Source organism: Humulus lupulus, chromosome 2 (assembly GCF_963169125.1).
Source record: "Humulus lupulus chromosome 2, drHumLupu1.1, whole genome shotgun sequence".
NCBI lineage: Eukaryota > Viridiplantae > Streptophyta > Magnoliopsida > Rosales > Cannabaceae > Humulus > Humulus lupulus.
In genome coordinates this window covers 268395987-268414439 of record NC_084794.1, presented here as the reverse complement: position 1 = coordinate 268414439, position 18453 = coordinate 268395987, and the positions used below count along the sequence as shown (strand labels likewise).

Below are 18453 nucleotides of genomic sequence, written 5' to 3'. Positions count from 1 at the left end.
CATAAATGGTGCTGGGGCTTTGGTCAAACTAAATGACATGACCAAGAACTCATAATGCCCATACCTCGTACGAAAGGCCGTCTTAGGAATATCTTCGTCCTTGATCCTCAGTTAGTGTAACCAGATCGAAGATTAATCTTCAAGAATACCATCTTACCCTGCAACTGATCGAACAGGTCATCTATCCTCGGTAAGGGGTACTTGTTCTTGATGGTCAACTTATTTAACTCCCTGTAGTCTATGCACATTCTTAAAGTCTCATCATTCTTCTTCACAAATAAAACCAGAGCACCCTATGGCAAGAAGCTAGGTCTGATAAAACCCAAGTCTAGAGTCTTTTGCAACTGTATCTTTAACTCCTTTAACTCCACTGAGACACCCTAAATGGTTCCCTCAACATTGGCTCTGTACCCCACGATAACTCAATGACGAACTAAATCTCCTTGTGCGGCGGCAGTCCCAGTATGTCCTCAGGAAACATGTCCAAAAACTTGCATACCAGTCTAGTCTCTCCCGGCCCCACTGGCGTAACTCTAGTGGTATCCACTACACTAGCTAGAAAACCTATACAACCTCCATGTAATAGGTCCCTAGCTCTCAATGATGATATTATAGGTATGCGGGGTCCATGCATTGCACCCACAAAAACAAAGGGGGCTTCACCCTCAGGCTCAAAAGTCACCATCTTTTTTCTGCAATCTATGGTGGCCCCAAACCTGACTAGCCAATGCATCCCCAAAATCATATCAAAATCATCCATACTCAACTCAATCAAATCTATTGATAGTTCCTTACAATCCATAATCACTGCCAGTGCTCTAATCCATCTCCTAGAAACTACCAGCTCCCTTATAGGGAGTATAGTCCCAAATCCCACAACATAATACTCACTAGGCTTACACAACCTATCAATCACTTTACTAGAAACAAATGAATGTGTAGCACCAGAGTCAATCAATACAGTATATAAAGAGCCAGCGCTAGAAAGATGACCCGTCTCTACCGAGGGACTAGCCTCAGCCTCTGCCTGCATCAAGATGAACACTTAAGCTGGAGTCAAGCTGTCCACCTTCCCTAGTTCCTCTTTCTTCAACGTCGGGCAATCCTACTTGAGGTGTCCAACCACCCCGCACAAGTAATAGGCATTTTCCTGGCATTCGCCCAGATGGCGATTCCTACATCTAGTGCACTATTGATAGCTCCTCCATGACTCACCGCCTCCCTGGCGGCCAACCTGGGCACCCTAGCCCCTCCTATCAGGACCAGCAGTGGTTGAGGTGTCAGGGGTCTTTCTCTTCTGATCACTGGGGACCCTACCCGTACCAGACCCTGTATATGGAGGCACTGCCCTGCGAACAACCTATCTCGCAATTAGGGGTGGCAATTTAGGTCACGACACGACACAAAAATAAATGGGTTTGGGTGACACATTTAATAATCGTGTCATGTTCGTGTTTGAGATTTTGACATGTTTAATAATTGTGTCGTGTTCATGTTTACCATAATCATGTCATGTCATAATCGTGTTGACCCATTTAATAATCATGTCAAACACGATAACACGAATAATTTTCATAGGTTTTATGATTTTTTTCATATAGTTATGATTAATCATGTCATAATCGTGTTATTGTGTCGTGTCGTGTCGTGTTGACCCGTTTAATAATCGTGTCGTGTCGTGTTGACCCGTTTAATAATCGCGTCGTGTTTGCGTTCGTATTTTTGACACGTTTAATAATCGTGTCGTGTTTGTGTTTACCTTAATCGTGTCATGTCATAATCGTGTCGACACAAATCTGACACATTTACACGATTTGCCAACCCTACTTGCAGTGTTCTCCCTCTAGATCTTGTTCTGAGACTGGGCATAAGGCGTCTCCCAAGGCACTGATGTGATCCTCACATCTCGGGCTATCATAGCATTCAACCCTCGAACAAACCTTCACTGTCTTGCTGCATCTGTAGGCACGTGAAAACTTTGCTAGCCTATCAAACTTCAGGGTATACTCAGTAACCATTTGCTTCTCTACACCAACCCAATAAACTCATTCACCTTCGCCGCCCTGATGGCAATGTTATAATATTTCTAGTTGAACAGATCTCTGAACCCCTCCCAACTCATAGCAAACACATCTCGAGTCTGCGATTCCACCTCCCACCAAATACGCGCATCCTCTCTAAGCATATAGGTGGCACAAGCCACCCTGTCATTACCTTCCACCCTCATAAAATCCAGGATGGAGGTGATCATACTCATCCAATGTTCAGCTTTTAGTGGATCTGGTTCTCCCTCAAAAATTGGAGGATGTTGTCTCCCGAATCTTTCATAGAGTGCCTCCCACATGTTTCCAATCTTAGGTGGTTATACAGCTAGTGCCACAACAGGTGGCAAGTTAGGTGCGGCACTCCCTGACGGAGCTTGCTAACTCAGAAGGCGAATCTGCTCTTCCAGACTCTGAAGTTTGGCTTGCATATCTACAAGAAACTGCTGCCAATTCTCAGGGACTGGCGGAGGGTTCTGGCCCTGCTCATCATATCTAGACTCGACCCTGGTGCCGGCTAGTCGTATTGATTGCCTTGGACACATAACTATCCAAGTTTATTTGCAATCACCGACTCAGCTAGTTAAGCAATGATAACAGGTTCATATTCATTCCACGGTCCAACGCTAATATCCAAGCCACATTGCAAAATCATGATGCAAACAAGAATTTAAACAACTATTCACATATAGTAACAATGCTAATAAGCATGCCTTAACATATTCACATAGTAGTCAAGGGCCAGGCCTTATCAGTATAACTATTAATCAAGTAGATAAAGCACTTACATTTCATTTAAACATTTAAGCATATAATCACATATATGGTTACCAAACCCTGAGTCGAGCTTGTCTTTAGTAGTGAGTGTACATGCCCAGCCTGTCTTCAGAAACCTTAAACCTAGATAGCTCTGATACCAAGTTGTAACACCCTGGATAACCAAGACCGTTACATTGTGTGTTTAAAATAGTGCAAGGCCTGCTAATCAGGTCATTTGAACATAAGTGTCTTTCTAAAGTTATTTGACAAGTTATGGTTGAAAGATTTTGATCGTAAAATGATTGATTTTCATTAAAATAAGAATTTGATACATGGGATCCCAAAAATAAGATTTACATGGCACAAACGACTCTCAAAAGTTAATACAATGGTAGCCAATCTAAATGTCAAAATACAATTTAGAGCTTTAGTTGCTGTGATTCCCTCGATTGTGGCAGTCGAGCAGCTGTCGATGTACACTCTGCCCCCAGAGCTTTCCAACTTATGGTTGGTCCAGCTTTCCCTTGCCTTTACCTGCACCATGTAGCACCCGTGAGCCAAGGCTCAGCAAGAAAACCATAAATGACAAACACAGATAACAACAAAATAAACATAGCAAACCTTGGGTCAATCAACTTAATTATTCAACCGAATAAAAGTATTAAGCTAGGCCACGATAAACATATACTTTCAAACATATAACTCAATTTTTAATACAAATATTTAGGTGTCGGCACCCTTAGGCCAAGCCCTCTGTTTATTTAGGTGATCCCGGCTCGCTTAGGCCGAGCCCTCTGATTATTTAGCTGATCTCGACTCGATTAAGCCAAGTTGTGTTCAGCGTGATTATCATCAGCCCCAACACCCTTAGGTTGTATTTTCACATTACACTTAAGAGTCATATAAGTTACAAAACACATACATTCAATTACAAGGAATCTCAGTCCCGTTCACAACCACATGGGTGGAGCTTTCTTATCTCGAGTCTCGAATGATGGATAAAGAGCGGTCCCGAACATGATCCTCAGTCCTGAGCCTTAATGGCAATCCTAGTCACAAGCAACAATGGATGACTACCAAATTCTAATCTAATTAAATGTTTTGGAAACAAATACTATCCTCCAGGACCTCGAATTTTACTAAACCGGGTAGTAAAAGCATTCCTGAGCCTTAACATTTGAGTTCCCAAGCTAAAAGCCCACAAACAACCTTTACTTGCATTTGAGTCATGGCCTAGCCCCTTAAGGGCCATGTCACGCTCAAGTCAAAGAAAAAATGGCTCTTTACTGAAGGACACGGCTGCGACACACTATACATTGCGTCGCGGCACACCTAGAAAAATAGAGGTTATCCAGCCTTCTCGAGCACACTAGCCGCAGCGCCTGAAGAACAGGGCTGCGGCCTGAGCCCCCAAACCAAGAAAATCAACCCCATCTATGTGTTTTTCCTCGAGCCTTAGCCCCAAGTTTATACCCCAATCATCAGCCAAACATAGAAATAAGTCCAAAATTGAGTATAGGACTGTATATTAGGTTGAATGTCTGTTTTGGAACACAAACTTTGAGTTTGGTGCAGGTTGGGGTCGAATTGGGATATGTTCGAAATTCTGAAAATGCAGAGAAATAACTCTCTGGCTTAAATTGGGTGACCCACTTAGGGCAACTGGTCGATCAGCTTGTGGTTGAGCAGGCTTGAACTTTTAGCCATTCGGTCGAGCGATTTGAGACAAGCGGTTGGCCGACTCAGATGGGAAGTGTGATTTTAGCACCTTTCCAATGGGTTTTGAGGTGGAACCCTATGGGATTAAAAAACTAAGGGTCCTATGAGATAATTGGACATATTTAATGTGCATTTGGAGCCTAGTAATGCTTATAGAAAAGTCATGGTAAATTGGGGTTTATGGAGGAATTAAATCCATGTTATACTAATTGTGACTTAGGGTTATTTCAGGACACTTGAAGGAGATCGAGCTTGGGTCGGTACTGACTTCTTGTTGGAATCCAGGTTAGAGAACTGGCATGTGCACATAGAGTAGGGCATTGGCCCAGTTGTGTATGAATGCATTTATTACCGTACACTGGTATCTATTAGGGTTGAGTACCCAGTTTATGCATAACCTTGCTTATTATGTTTATTGATATTGTATTATTTTTTATTGATCGGCATGGGCTGTGTTCAAAGTATTCATGTGGAATGTAGGTCGTGATGGCAGGGCCACTACAAGGGCGTGTTACCCATTCGATTGGCACAGGCCCATTCGATCGGCATATGTTGATTTGGTTATTTATTATGTCCTATTAAGTTTTCTTGTTGGGCCTTGGCTCACGAGTGCTCTATGATGCAAGTAAGGATAAGGGGAAGGTCGACCAGGAGTTGGAGGACTTTAAAGTGGCGCATACATATTCGGCCTGCTCGGCCGCCATGGTCAAGATATTTTTTAGGAACCAAGTGTAGAAGTCCAATTTTGTCGCTTAGGCCGACTATTTTGTAAACAATGATTGTAATTATGTTTTTACTTAAATTTTGGGATATGTAAACCCTTTTACATACTTAATGAAAAGTTTAAACCTTTTAACCAAAAAATTTAGTACATAGACCATTATTTTACTTTATTTACACTTTTGAGTCCAAATGACTCGCTTAACAATTTAAGTTCAATTTAAAATGCATGGTATGAAAGTCCTGGATTAGTAGGGCATTACAAAATGGATTCGATTATATAAAACCACACTTGGGAATTGGTTGACCTTCCAAATGGGTCTAAACAATTGGGTGCAAATGGGTATTTAGAAGGAAATACCATACCTATGACACCATACAAACCTTTAAGACTAGATTAGTAGCCAAATGATTCTAACAAAAGGGCGAAATAGATTACTTTGACACGTATGCACCGATAGCAAGAATTACTTCTATTAGATTGTTATTTGCCTTATCATCTATATATAATGTTTAGGTTTACCAAATGGATGTCAAAATGGCATTCCTAAATGGGGATCTTGAGGAGGAGGTCTATATGGAACAACCGAAGGGTTTTGCTCTTCATGGAAATGAACATAAAATGTGTAGGCTTGTCAAATCATTATATGGTTTGAAACAAGCTCCAAAATAATGGCATGAGAAGTTTGATGAAGTCATTATTTGAAATGGATTTAGATACAACAATTCAAAAAAGTGCTTATACTCTAAGACCTGTGATGACTATATCATATTAATGTGTCTATATGTAGATGATATGTTAATTTTGAGTAATAACATGAGAGGAATATTGAAAACGAAGAGGTTTCTATCTTCTAACTTTAAAATTAAGGACTTTGGAGAGGTGGATATCATTCTAGGTATTAAAGTTGAAAGGAATAGTGGGGTTTTGTATTGAGTCAAACCCACTATGTCAATAAAATTCTTGACAAATTTAGTCATCTCGAAATCAAAAGGGCAAATACACCATTCCATTCAAACATGAAGTTTGAAAATAATGAGGGAAGAGCGGTGGCTCAATTGGAATATGCAAGTGCAATAGGAAGCCTAATGTACGTCGCTCATTGTACAAGAGCGGATATTGCATATGCAGTTAATAAAATTAGTAGGTTTACTAGCAATCCAAGTATCAAGCATTGGAAGGCTATTGAGAGGATTCTTAATTACCTCAAAAGTACCAAAGAATATAGCCTTCACTATACAAAATTTTCAAGGATATTCCAACGCAAGTTGGATATCAGGATTGGGAGATAATCTATCCACCACTGGTTGGGTGTTTACTCTTGGAGGACATGCAATCTCATGAGGCTCCAAGAGGCAAGCTTGTATTTCACACTAAACCATATGAGTGCTAAGCGAGAAAGTGGAAAAACAAAAGATATAGTAGAGGTGTGTGAGGTATTACTAGTATTATCATAAGGAATACTTGGTTCAAGATTTTAAGCTACATTGGATTTTGATAAGACCTTGTGATATTTTTGCTATGGTAATGTTCAAGTCGAATGACACTTTATTTGAGGCATCAAAACTGTTTGAGCTATAGGTTGAGGCTTGTATTTAACAAAGTGGAGGAATGTTATGAGTGGTTAAATAGAAAGGACAAGTGTTGTTATACAAGATAGGTATAAAACACTTAGTGTGATTCCCTACTACCCTAGAGTCGTTAGCATGTGATTTTAAAAGGTATCATTGGCTCGCTAATCGAGGTATTAGACTGAAAAGTGTGATTAAATCAAATTAAAGACTCGTTTAATGAAAATTAAGTATAAATGGTTGGACATTCATTAAAATTATAAAAGTGTTACATTGGGATCCCAAAATACTGTTTTTAAAATATATTTACAATCCAAAAATGTGGGTACAGTCGACCTAAGCAACAAAATCGAACATTTACAACGTGTCCCTAAAAACAACCCCAGCCGTGGTGGCCAGGTAGGCCAAACATGTACGCACCGCTCCATGCCCTCCAACTTATGGTTGATCAACCATATCCTTGCCCTTAACTGCACCACAGAGAACGTATGAGCCGAGATCCAGTAAGAAAACTTCACATCAAAACATATAATAATTTACTTTAACAAATGCACAATTAATCAAACTCGTCAAACAATCTACAAGTTCCTATTTGAATTTACAACATCACAATAGCAGAATGGCACAATAACACAGCAGCACAATAGTGGCCTCCGCCGATCAGGGTGCGTTACCAGACACCAAGTCCACGACCTTAACCGAGCGGGTGAGTACAACACCCTTTGAAGGTCTCGCTCTGGTAGCCTACATTCAACATGCTTAATGTTGATCCCGGCCTTTGCCTCCCCAACCTTTGTCGTTCCCGACCTTTGCCGATTCTGGCCTTCGCCGCTCCCAGCCTTTGCCACTCCCAGCCTTTGTCGTTCTTGGCCTTTGTCGTTCCCGACCTTTGTCGATCCCGGCCTTCGCCGCTCCCAATCTTTTCCGTTCTATCACAAACACATGTATGACATAATAGTTACACACAATTACACATAAAACTTGACACAGTATAAGCACAGATAGCTCTACGGGCACAGACAATTTTCTTACCTGAGTCTCGAGCGGACCGTATAGTACGATCTCGAGCACGATCCCCTAAACTCGATCCTTAGCAGTAAAACCTATTCATAACGCAATAATAATGAATATCCATCAAACCCTAAGCCAATTAAAACTTCAGAGTAATATTCTAGCCTCCAGTTACTCGAATCCTACTAAGCTAGGTAGTAGAATCCTTCCCGAGCCCTTAAGTTTGAGTTCCCAAGCTTAAAAATCTATTTTTTCCATTTCTCTTAATTAGAGTCGCGACCTAGCCCCCTAAGATCACGACGCGCTACAAGTCAGAGAGCCTTGGGGCTCTCTTCTGGGGAACTGTAATGCCCCGACTAATTCTAAGACCTCGAACCATTAAAAACTACTAAGACATAGCTACTATTTTGGAGGACATGCATAAAATAATAGAACTTTATTATAAAAATCCAAAATATGAGATCCCATTGTTATTACATAAAACATAAACTTTTAATTATTTGTTCAAATACTAAATGTGGAAAAATAAATACATAAATTGAAAAGACTCAAAAATATAAACTTTATCCTCGATCTTCCAGCAGTCCATTCATTCCGTCCTCTCCCAATACACATGCCAAAGATACCATGAATCCATCCTGCCTTCCAAGCTTATTTTCCTGCACCATCTAAAATAAAAGGAATGATCCTAATGCCCAGCAAGGAAAATCTAATCAAACATAAGACTAAAAACATATATCATAAAAACATATGACGTAAAAATGTATATCATGTAAACATAGGACTACAATATTAATGGCCATTAACTCATTACTGTAGAATGTGATAAAATCATCTAGGTCCTCTGTCTACTAATCGAGGTAGGTTAGATCACAAAATAGTATATGATAAACCATCTAGGTCCTCTGTCTACTAATCAAGGTAGGTTTAATCATAACTCTAATCTACGGAAATAATAAAAAATCTTGGGATTCATTTGCTATCTAAGCAACTATATTTCGCAATCGACTACAACATAAAATATATACATACATATATACATAAACATAACATAGCATATCATAACACATATAATATAACCTATTTTCCTTACCAAAAACTGGGATATTGGAGGCAAGAATGGGATGGAAAACTCCTAAAACCAAACAGTAAGATCCATAAGTTTTCTAAAGAAATAAAGATGAAAAGAAAATTTAAAACATCAACATAGAAACTTACCGAAAAACCTTATGTTTCAAGAAACTTAAACACCTAACCAAAAGCCATAATAACAAGTTAGGATCTGAAAGAAAATAAAAGAACTATAATGAACTAACTCTAAGAATAAGAATACATTGGATAAACTAGAACTTCGATCTACACCTCAATACCAAAATATCACTCTATCTTATGTCCCAAGTGTTTAGAAAAGCCTAGATTGGAAAGCTTTTAAATCCCAAAACCCTAGTGTTTATACTCTAGAATAAACTTAGCAGGTTGAAGGCTCTAAAGAATGCTTGAATAATGAAAGAAATTGCTAAGTGAAAGGTCTTATTTATAGAGTTCAAGGAGTGAAACTAACCCATTTTAAAAAGAATAAATTAATGAATAATAATCGAATAAATTTGAATTTTCTGTGCAATAGATGCCCAGAACTCGGTCAAAAAATTTTAGGAGCAAATCTAGGTTGTTGAGGGTTGTTTCTAAATCAGTTTCCACAAAGTTTAAAAAAAATGTCACCAAGGGCCTATATATCGCCTCCCTCTATACCCCGAGCCTTCGTGGTTTCGTTCATGCGAATTCAACATGTTTTTCGTATCATCCATAGGCGATGTATTGGTTCCTAAATCTGCGATATATCGGCATATGCTGATATTTTAAACACATTTTTGCACATTTTCATCAAACTTGAAATTTGGTAAAAACAACTTTATATAAGTAAAATTTGATCCTAACAGCTACTGGAAGGTTCTAGAGCTTCTAGATCTATCCTTAATTAATTTATTCATCTAAAATACTTAAATCCTTAATAAACATACATGTGACAAGTGTCACGCTCTTAATTATTCTATCTAAACCTTAGGTTATAATAAATATTATTTCTAGGACCAGCTATATTAATCAAACTTTATGTTAAAATTAATATTTCTAAACTATAGGTTAAACTTGTAAAAACCATAACTATTTCTATGAGTTTCCAACTAAATCCCGGCTTGAACCAATAATCACGAGAACTAAAATACTACAGGCTACTACTATCTAGCTAAGTAAAATTCCAAGATGCTACAAGAACACGAGTCGTGGCACACCCTACTTGCGCTGGGACGCCTAGGCAAAATTTCAGAGACTCCCAGCCTCTTCGCACACACGGGCTGCGATGCCTAAAGAACAGGGTCACGGCTCGAGCCCAAAACCCAGAAATCTTCATGCATTTCTACGAGCAAAACTCTCAAAAATCCACCCAAATCAATCCTTAAACCTATAATTCAGTCTAGAATTTATATCAAGGAAATATCAGCAGTAAAAACACCCCAAAACTTATCCCATAAACTCATCAAAATAAAAAATCAGATCCTAAGTTTGAACCTAAGCAAACCTCTAAATCACAGCCGCAAAAATTAAACAAAAGCTAGAATAAATACTTACCTTAGTGATGATTCCGACCTTAAGCTAGATCCCAATCACTTCAAGCTTCAAATTCTTCAAATCCTCAACCAATCTCCCCAAGAATTCACCAAAAACCTCCAAGCCTGGTGAGAGAGAGTGAGCATCGAGAGAGAGAATTGTTGAGAGAGATTTGTGTCTAAATGTTTCCCTTCTCCTTTTGAATAGCTCTAGAGTTTAAGGAAAGTCCAAGTCTATCATCGGCTTCGAAATTACTAAGCTACCCCTGGATAAATCCCTAGCCACCTAATGCCTCCAAGGGCAATCCTGTCATTTTCCATATTCTCGCTAATTCCTCGAATAGTCCTATAAATCCTCATTTAATCCAGACATACCCAAATAATCGCTAAATCACTACCCATTACCTGGTAATCCCAAACACGTGCTACATTCCCAAAATACCCCTAGGTTCACCCCAAGCTAGGTATTCGACCCCGTTGTGACTTTTCCGCTCCCTAGAACCGCCTCAGACCACACATCTCAGATACATCTCCACAACACTGGGGTCTCACTCCCAACACATACATAATTACATTTATGCCCTCAACGAGCCAAAATTACAAACATGCCCCAATTTATAGAAATGGGCCCGCATGCATATTTAATACACATAAACATGCTTATCTAGTCTCATTACCACACAAATAATTTATATCACATAATCACACGCATAATCCAATAATCACACATATCATTCCAATTAGGCCCTCCAGGCATAGTTTCAAGGCACAAAGCCTTAATAACAAATTTGCGATGTTACAACTATCCCATCCTTATTAAAATTTCCTCCTCAAAATTTATTCAAACATCTCGGGATACTACTTCTGCAAACCTGATTATAACTCCAGAGTCAAGTCCTTTACCTTGTAACACCCTCATAAGAAGGATAGTTTTAATCTGTATGACTTTATCCCTCTATCCAGAATTTCCACTAGCTTTTCCTTACACAATAAGTTTCACTGAATTTCCAAGGTCTCCACTCCCAATCAGGGGTTGTACTCGACACTCCTTTCCTTAACATTGGCACCAGTAACTGTAATGCCCTAGTTACTCCAAGACCGTTACTGTGGACTTTAAACAGTGCTTAACTCGATAAACGAGTCATTTCGTTATAAGCGTGCATCTAGGTGTTATTAATAGGCTAAGGTGAAAAAAATCTTGATCAAAAGGAATGGATATATTTTATTTAAAAATATAAAACTATACATGGTCCCATAAAAGCATTTACAAGTTATTTACAATCCAAAATGGTCATTACAGTGTAAAAATTACAACCCGCCGACCTAAGCGGCAAAATGTAGGGTTAACCCCTAGTTCCTTTGAGAAGCACCTTGGTCGTGGTGGTCAAGCGACTACATATGTACACATCGACACCTAAGCTCTCCACTCAAGGTTGGGTGAGATTTTCTTTACCTTTACCTACACCACATAGCACCTGTGAGCCTCATCAAGAAACTTATTACTGCATATATGTAATATCAAGATTCTGGTAATCATGCTGGGGCTTGTAACCCTAATCAGATAAGTGACTATGGAGTCACGAACTTGAACCAGATAAGTGAATATGGAGTCACAAACTTAAACCATATAAGTGACTATGGAGTCACGAACTTAAACCAGATAAGTGACTATGGAGTCAAAAACTTGTATCATATAAGTAACTAATAAGTCACAAACTTGAATCAGATAAGTAACTAATAAGTTACGAACTTGGGCTCTGCACCCTAAGCCATGTGACATTAGGGTCACCTGGGCCTTTTGGCTCTGGCTCTAAGTAACTAGCCTTTAGACTAGGCAAGCGCTTTTGTTTTCATCGAACTTAAGGTTGGTCAAGCATTTCATACTTATGATGATAATGCTTATGTCGATTAGATCTAATCTTTTCGGCTTGCATTAAACACGCTAATATCATTCTTGACTCATAGGTCAATTCCATACGACCAGTGCTCAGTACTACTGCCAAACATGACTAATAAGTCCCAGCTTCACAATCAATACTGACACCATTGCCGTTTCTGACTAACAAGTCAGTACAATTCACAAATAAGCAAAGCTGCTATGCATTTACTGTGCAATCAATGTCAATATATAGAGCACTCAACATGCTTCATCAATAACCATGCATGTCATATACTGGGTGCAGTTTTCTTACCTCTAGTTCGAGTGATAAATAATAAAAGAACGACCTTTGAGAACGATCAATCCTTTAGTTCCATAGTGGTCACCTAGTCATAACCAAATATGGAATTTCGTCAATAATGAGTAAATAAAGGCTTTTGAACTGAGTCCTAGCCTCCGGGACATCGAATCCTACCAAACTGGGTAGTAGGATTGATCCCAAGCCCTTAGGTTTAAGTTCCCATCAATAAAAACCCATTTTGGCCAATTCTGCCCTTTTGGGCCGCGGCCCCAAAATCCCAGGCCACGTTCTGATCAAGAACAGGTGCTAAACCGCTCTCTGTCTGCGTCGTGGACTGCAACCTGACAAAAAGGGGCAGCGGCCCAAAGTGCCCCCAACAGCTAAAAACCTCTTTTTATGCAAGCCTAGGCTGCAGCACACAATAAAAGGGTCGCGACCCAACCATGAACACAGCCATGAAACTCCAATTTTCACACTTTAAATCCTTCAAAAAAACCTATCCAAACATACCCAAATATTATAAACAAAGTTCCTAGTCATCTCAATGGCACAAAATCCTCAAAACCCAATCTTCAAATCATTTAAATCCACACCAAATAACCACTTCAAAAATCAAACCTTAAAGCTCAAGAACTAACTTAAAAACAAAGCAATCCAAAAAATAAAGCTTATAATTCTTACCCTTGACTTGAATTGAACCCCTTCCAATGGCTGAACCAATAACCTAAGCTCACAAGCCTTGATTCCCAAGCTTTGATCCTCAAGCTCACTTCAAAATTCAAGCCAAAAAGAAGAAGAAGAAGAAGAAGAAGAAAGAATCGGGAGAGAGAAAGAGATGAGTCTCTGTTTTTGCTGCTTAATTCCTTCTACAACCAGCCATCCTAATTTAAAATATATCCCTTGGTCAAAAGACCAAAATGCCCCTATGTCCATTTAATCCCTTTTTAAGCCACCAAGGGCAAAATAGTAATTTCCCACTTATCCCGCTAATTATAATTAACGTCCTCAAATTCCCGTTATTCTCAATAAATAATTAAATCATAATCCATTACCCTTTAATTCCCGGTAATGTACTAATCATCAAATTACCCCGAGACTCAACCCGGGCTAACTCTGGTATGACCAAACCGCTAACTTGCATTATAAGATCGTCTCATGTCGAATAGATCGAAAAAATCCACATTATAATGTGCTCTCTTCCATAAGTCATAAAAATGCATGAAAATATACATATATGCCCTCAATGGGCCAAATTACCAAAATACCCTTCTAATAATAAATGGATCCACATGCATGCAATCATCATCATATAATAATATAACTCACATAATCATGCATATAGTCACATAATTTCATATTAAATCAATTATGGCCCTTCCGGCCCCCTAATCCAGGCATTAAGCCACATTAGGGAATTTTGGTCGTTACAGTAACACCTTATGAGCCTCTACCCATGTTGGGGTAAGGCTAATCTGTAGGCCCCTGGCCTTATCCCTATTAGATCTCACAAATATATCAAATCTAGATTCAAACCCCTATTTCCTTTCCAAACCATTTTATCCTTGTTAGTTCATAATACTCAGAGAAATACAAAGTCCTCAATCCTGGAGCTCCACGTTCCGATATTTAGATTTGCGAACTCTTATGTCCTTTTAATAACGCAGACACTCCTACCCTAATGATCCTTAATAATTTCACTGGTCCCCTGAGCCAATTCTGAACCAAAATACTTTCTATCCCTAGGTTCATTTTCTGGAATAAGCACTTCTCGTTCCCTATCTCACAATATCCTTCTCAGAACCACTCTATGACCCTTTTCCAGAACTTGGGAACCTATAGGTCTCAATCTGACACCATCGACTTTAGTGTCCAATGGAGACGTACGGTCTCCTTTTGTACACACTCACTCGGTTGATACCTCACTCACAAAACCATAGTGTGTTAGAGCAATAAGTCACGTCACAACTTTTCGCATCCACCTCATTTGCCATCTTAGGTGATCCACTTTTAGGGTTCATAATTTTATTCCTTCATAATTTTAGAGTCATAATAGCCTTCTGGCTTTTGATTATCATCTCTCACTTACTTAAAGATTAGGTCGTGCGCCTCCCAATATACAAATTTTGGTCTTAACACCCATTCAAACTTCCTGGATACAATAATCGTAAGGGGTAACCTAAGGCTTGTCCCGTATCTTCCCCTTAACGCCAGCATCCATCGGATAACTCATCCAATCTGCATATCTTAACCTATCTATGCCAAAGTGGTAGGATTCTCAACCATTCCTTCTAGATCTTCTTTCAGTGTTTTATCGTTTGTTCATAGAAGTATATCTGCCAATTATCAATCACAGATTCCAAACAGATCCCGGTCATTACTCCACCCTAACCGTGGCTAACCGACATTACTGTCAACTCGACATCCATGTAGAACATCTAAGTCCTTATCCCTTCATCCACTGTGAGGTACAGACAATCATTCTTTTAGTGCATATACAGGCGCACCCTAATCCTTGATGCACCGCACTAATACTCCATGTTCTAAGCAAGGACAGTGTCCATTGCACCATCCTCCCATACCAGTCCATCACGTGCATATCCTAATACCATGGCGCGTGGATCAATCTGATAAGTGAGTTTTAGACTCATTTATCTATGTGTTTTTCAGGTAAAGTATTAGGTGTTTGTTTTTTTTTGTTCTATTTTACGTTTGTTTTTGTATGATTTCAGGTGTCAAAGGACTTAGGTGACTTAGGTGTGGAAACATCGTGGAAACATAGACAAAATGACAAAAAAATTGGTGGAAAACGTGTGTCGGAGAACTTCCTGCGACCGCAGGAAGTGTGTCTTGCGGCCGCAGCTACAGAGAAGTTTTTGCATTTCTAGAGCATTCCCGCAACTGCAGGAATGACATCCTGCTACCGCAGGATGTGTCTAGAAATGAGAAAAACACAGATTTTTTAATTAAGGACTTTTTAGTCATTTCAAGCTTAACGAAACACTAATTAGGTTAAATGACGATTAAGGAGGGGTGTGAGGCACTTTTGGGAGTTCTGAACGGAGGGAGACGACGGCGGAAAGTGGAGGACACCATTGGAGGATCCATTCTTGAGTTTTCATCATCTATCTTTAATATTTTCATGTTTGTAATTGAATTCTATGACTGCTAGAATGAATATTATGGGCTAATTTCTCCTTTAGGGCTATTATGTGAATCTTTTGGAAACCCTTTTTATGGATTAATGCAGAATTCATGTTCTTCTTCATCTCTTTCAATTCCTTACAATATGTGTTACTTGTGCAATTATTGATTGATCACCTCTAATTGTTATTTCATGAATCAAATTGAAATCTGAAAAGTGAAATTTGATATGCTTTGATTGTTTGGATGCAAATTCAATTTAGAACGAAAGTATCTAAATTGTTTGCCTATTTTTCTGAGTTGCGTGTTTAATGCCTTCTTCATGATTCAACTTACAATAGAAATATAGGAAGTTGTCATTTAGATTGAATTTTGTAAATCTTAACCAGATTATGAATTGTTTTTGCAACTTATTCTTGAATAGGGAGAAGGGGATATAATTCTTGCATTAGGAAATAAAAGGGTGGAAAATAGAGGATCATAATTGTCCTAATTTCATTTTCTCTGTTATTTTGTTTAAACTTTCATTATGCTTCGTTAGTATTCTTCTTTGTTTGAAATCTCTGAAATTGTTTAATCAAATATAATTAAAAAGATTGATTGATTGGTAATTGATAAATCAGTCCTTGAGGATGATATTTGGTTTTTACCATTTTATTACAAATTTCGACTATGTGCACTTGCATAGCTAAAATATCGCAACAAGTTTTTGGCGCCGTTGCCGGGGACTGAAAATAATTATCAATATCAGTCTGATTAATTTTTATTCTAATTTGATTTTAATTTCTCTTGTTTCTAATTTGTTTAGTTGCTTAATTTGTCTATCTCAGGTGAATTGTGTTATATGCGTAGCAGAAGAGGAGCAGACAATCTTGTTCCTTTGAATCCTGAGATTGAAAAGTCTTGCAAGCAAAATAGAAAGAACAAGTGGGAAGCCCAGAAGTCTTTGAAGATGGCACAGAATGATGGGGATGACAGGAATGCTTTAATTCCTGGAATTGCACAAGGGGGTCAAGCTCAGAACATTGATGAGAGGAGCCTGAGAGACTATGTACTGCCCACTCTGACGGGAGTACAAAACAGTATATGCCCACCAGCTGTAGAGGCTAACAACTTTGAGATCAAGCCAGCTATTCTACAAATGGTGCAATCCTCTGTTCAATTTAATGGGTTGCCTTCTGAAGATCCTCACACCCATTAGTCTGATTTTCTGGAGCTGTGTGGAACTTTTAAATACAATGGGGTGAGTGATGACACTATTAAACTTAGGCTTTTCCCATTTTCTCTGAGGGATAGAGCTAAAAGTTGGCTGAACTCTTTGCAACCGAAATCTATATTTACCTGGCAAGATTTGGCTCAGAAGTTTTTGTCAAAATTCTTCCCTCCTTCTAAAGCTGCTAAATTGAGGGGAGAAATCAATAATTTTTGCCAGAATGGTGGAGAATCATTGTATGAAGCTTGGGAACGGTTCAAAGAAATTTTGAGAAGATGTCCTCATCATGGCATTGAACAGTGGATGTTAGTGCAGAATTTTTATAATGGTCTATGTCCTACTACTAGAACCATTATTGATGCTGCAGCGGGTGGTACTTTTATGAGCAAGAGTGCAACTGGTGCTTATGAGCTGCTGGAGGACATGGCCACAAATAATCATCAGTGGTCTGAGGAAAGATCATCGGGGGTCAGAAAGGTAGCTGGGATGCATGAGCTGGATGCAATCACTGCCTTAACAGCACAAGTAGCCTCCTTGACAAAGCAGTTACAACAGAGCACTGTATCTGCTAATGCAGTTCAAATGGCAGTTAGGAGTGAAATTTGTGGTGGTTCTCACTCTATCGATCAGTGCCCTATCAGTATGAATAATAACACTCCAATGGATCACGCTCAGGTTCAAGCGGTGGAAAACTTTCAGAGGCCACTCAATAATCCATTCTCCAATACTTACAATCCTGGGTGGCGAAATCACCCCAATTTTTCTTGGAAGAATAATCAAGGCTAGCAACCTTAGTTTCAGGGCCAATTTCAAAACAACATGCCTCAGCCACCTATGCATCAAGCCTCTTCATCACAATAGCCTAGGCCTCAACAATCAATGAATCAAGCTCCACCTGAAAGGCCTAATGAATTGCAAGCTGAATTATTGACCCTCACCAACACTCAAATGCAATTTATGACAGAAACTCGCTCATCCATCAGGAATCTTGAGATGCAAGTTGGTTAATTGGCAAATATGTTACAAAGTAGGCCTCAAGGAAATTTGCCAAGTAATACAAAGGTGAATCCTAAAGAGCAGTGCAATGCAATCTCTTTGAGGAGTGGGAAGAAGTTGGAAGAGTCAGTCAAGAAGTCTATACCTGCACCAAAAGTTGAAGTTGAGAATGAGGGTAAGGTAGAAGAAGAGGTTATTGAAGACCTTGAGAAGAATCAGTCACCAGTGAGTTATGAGCACCACATCAAGATTCCATATCCTCAGCGACTTCAAAAGAAGACACTTGACAAACAATTTTCGAAGTTTCTAGATATTTTTCGAAAACTTCACATTAACATACCTTTTGCCGAGGCACTTGAACAAATGCCAAGTTATGTGAATTTTATGAAGGAAATACTTTCCAAGAAGAGGATGATGGAGGATTATGAGACGGTGGCACTCACTAAAGAGTGCAGCGCCATTCTACAAAGGAAGCTTCCTCAGAAACTTAGAGATCC

General features: G+C 39.1%; 1 non-coding gene across 1 annotated transcript; it reads right to left on the bottom strand.

Moving 5' to 3' along the window:
- Positions 1 to 17146: 17146 nt before the first annotated feature.
- LOC133820525 (small nucleolar RNA R71) lies at positions 17147 to 17253 on the bottom strand. Its single transcript, XR_009886933.1, has one exon. It is a non-coding gene; the product is annotated as a small nucleolar RNA R71 (small nucleolar RNA).
- Positions 17254 to 18453: the final 1200 nt, after the last annotated feature.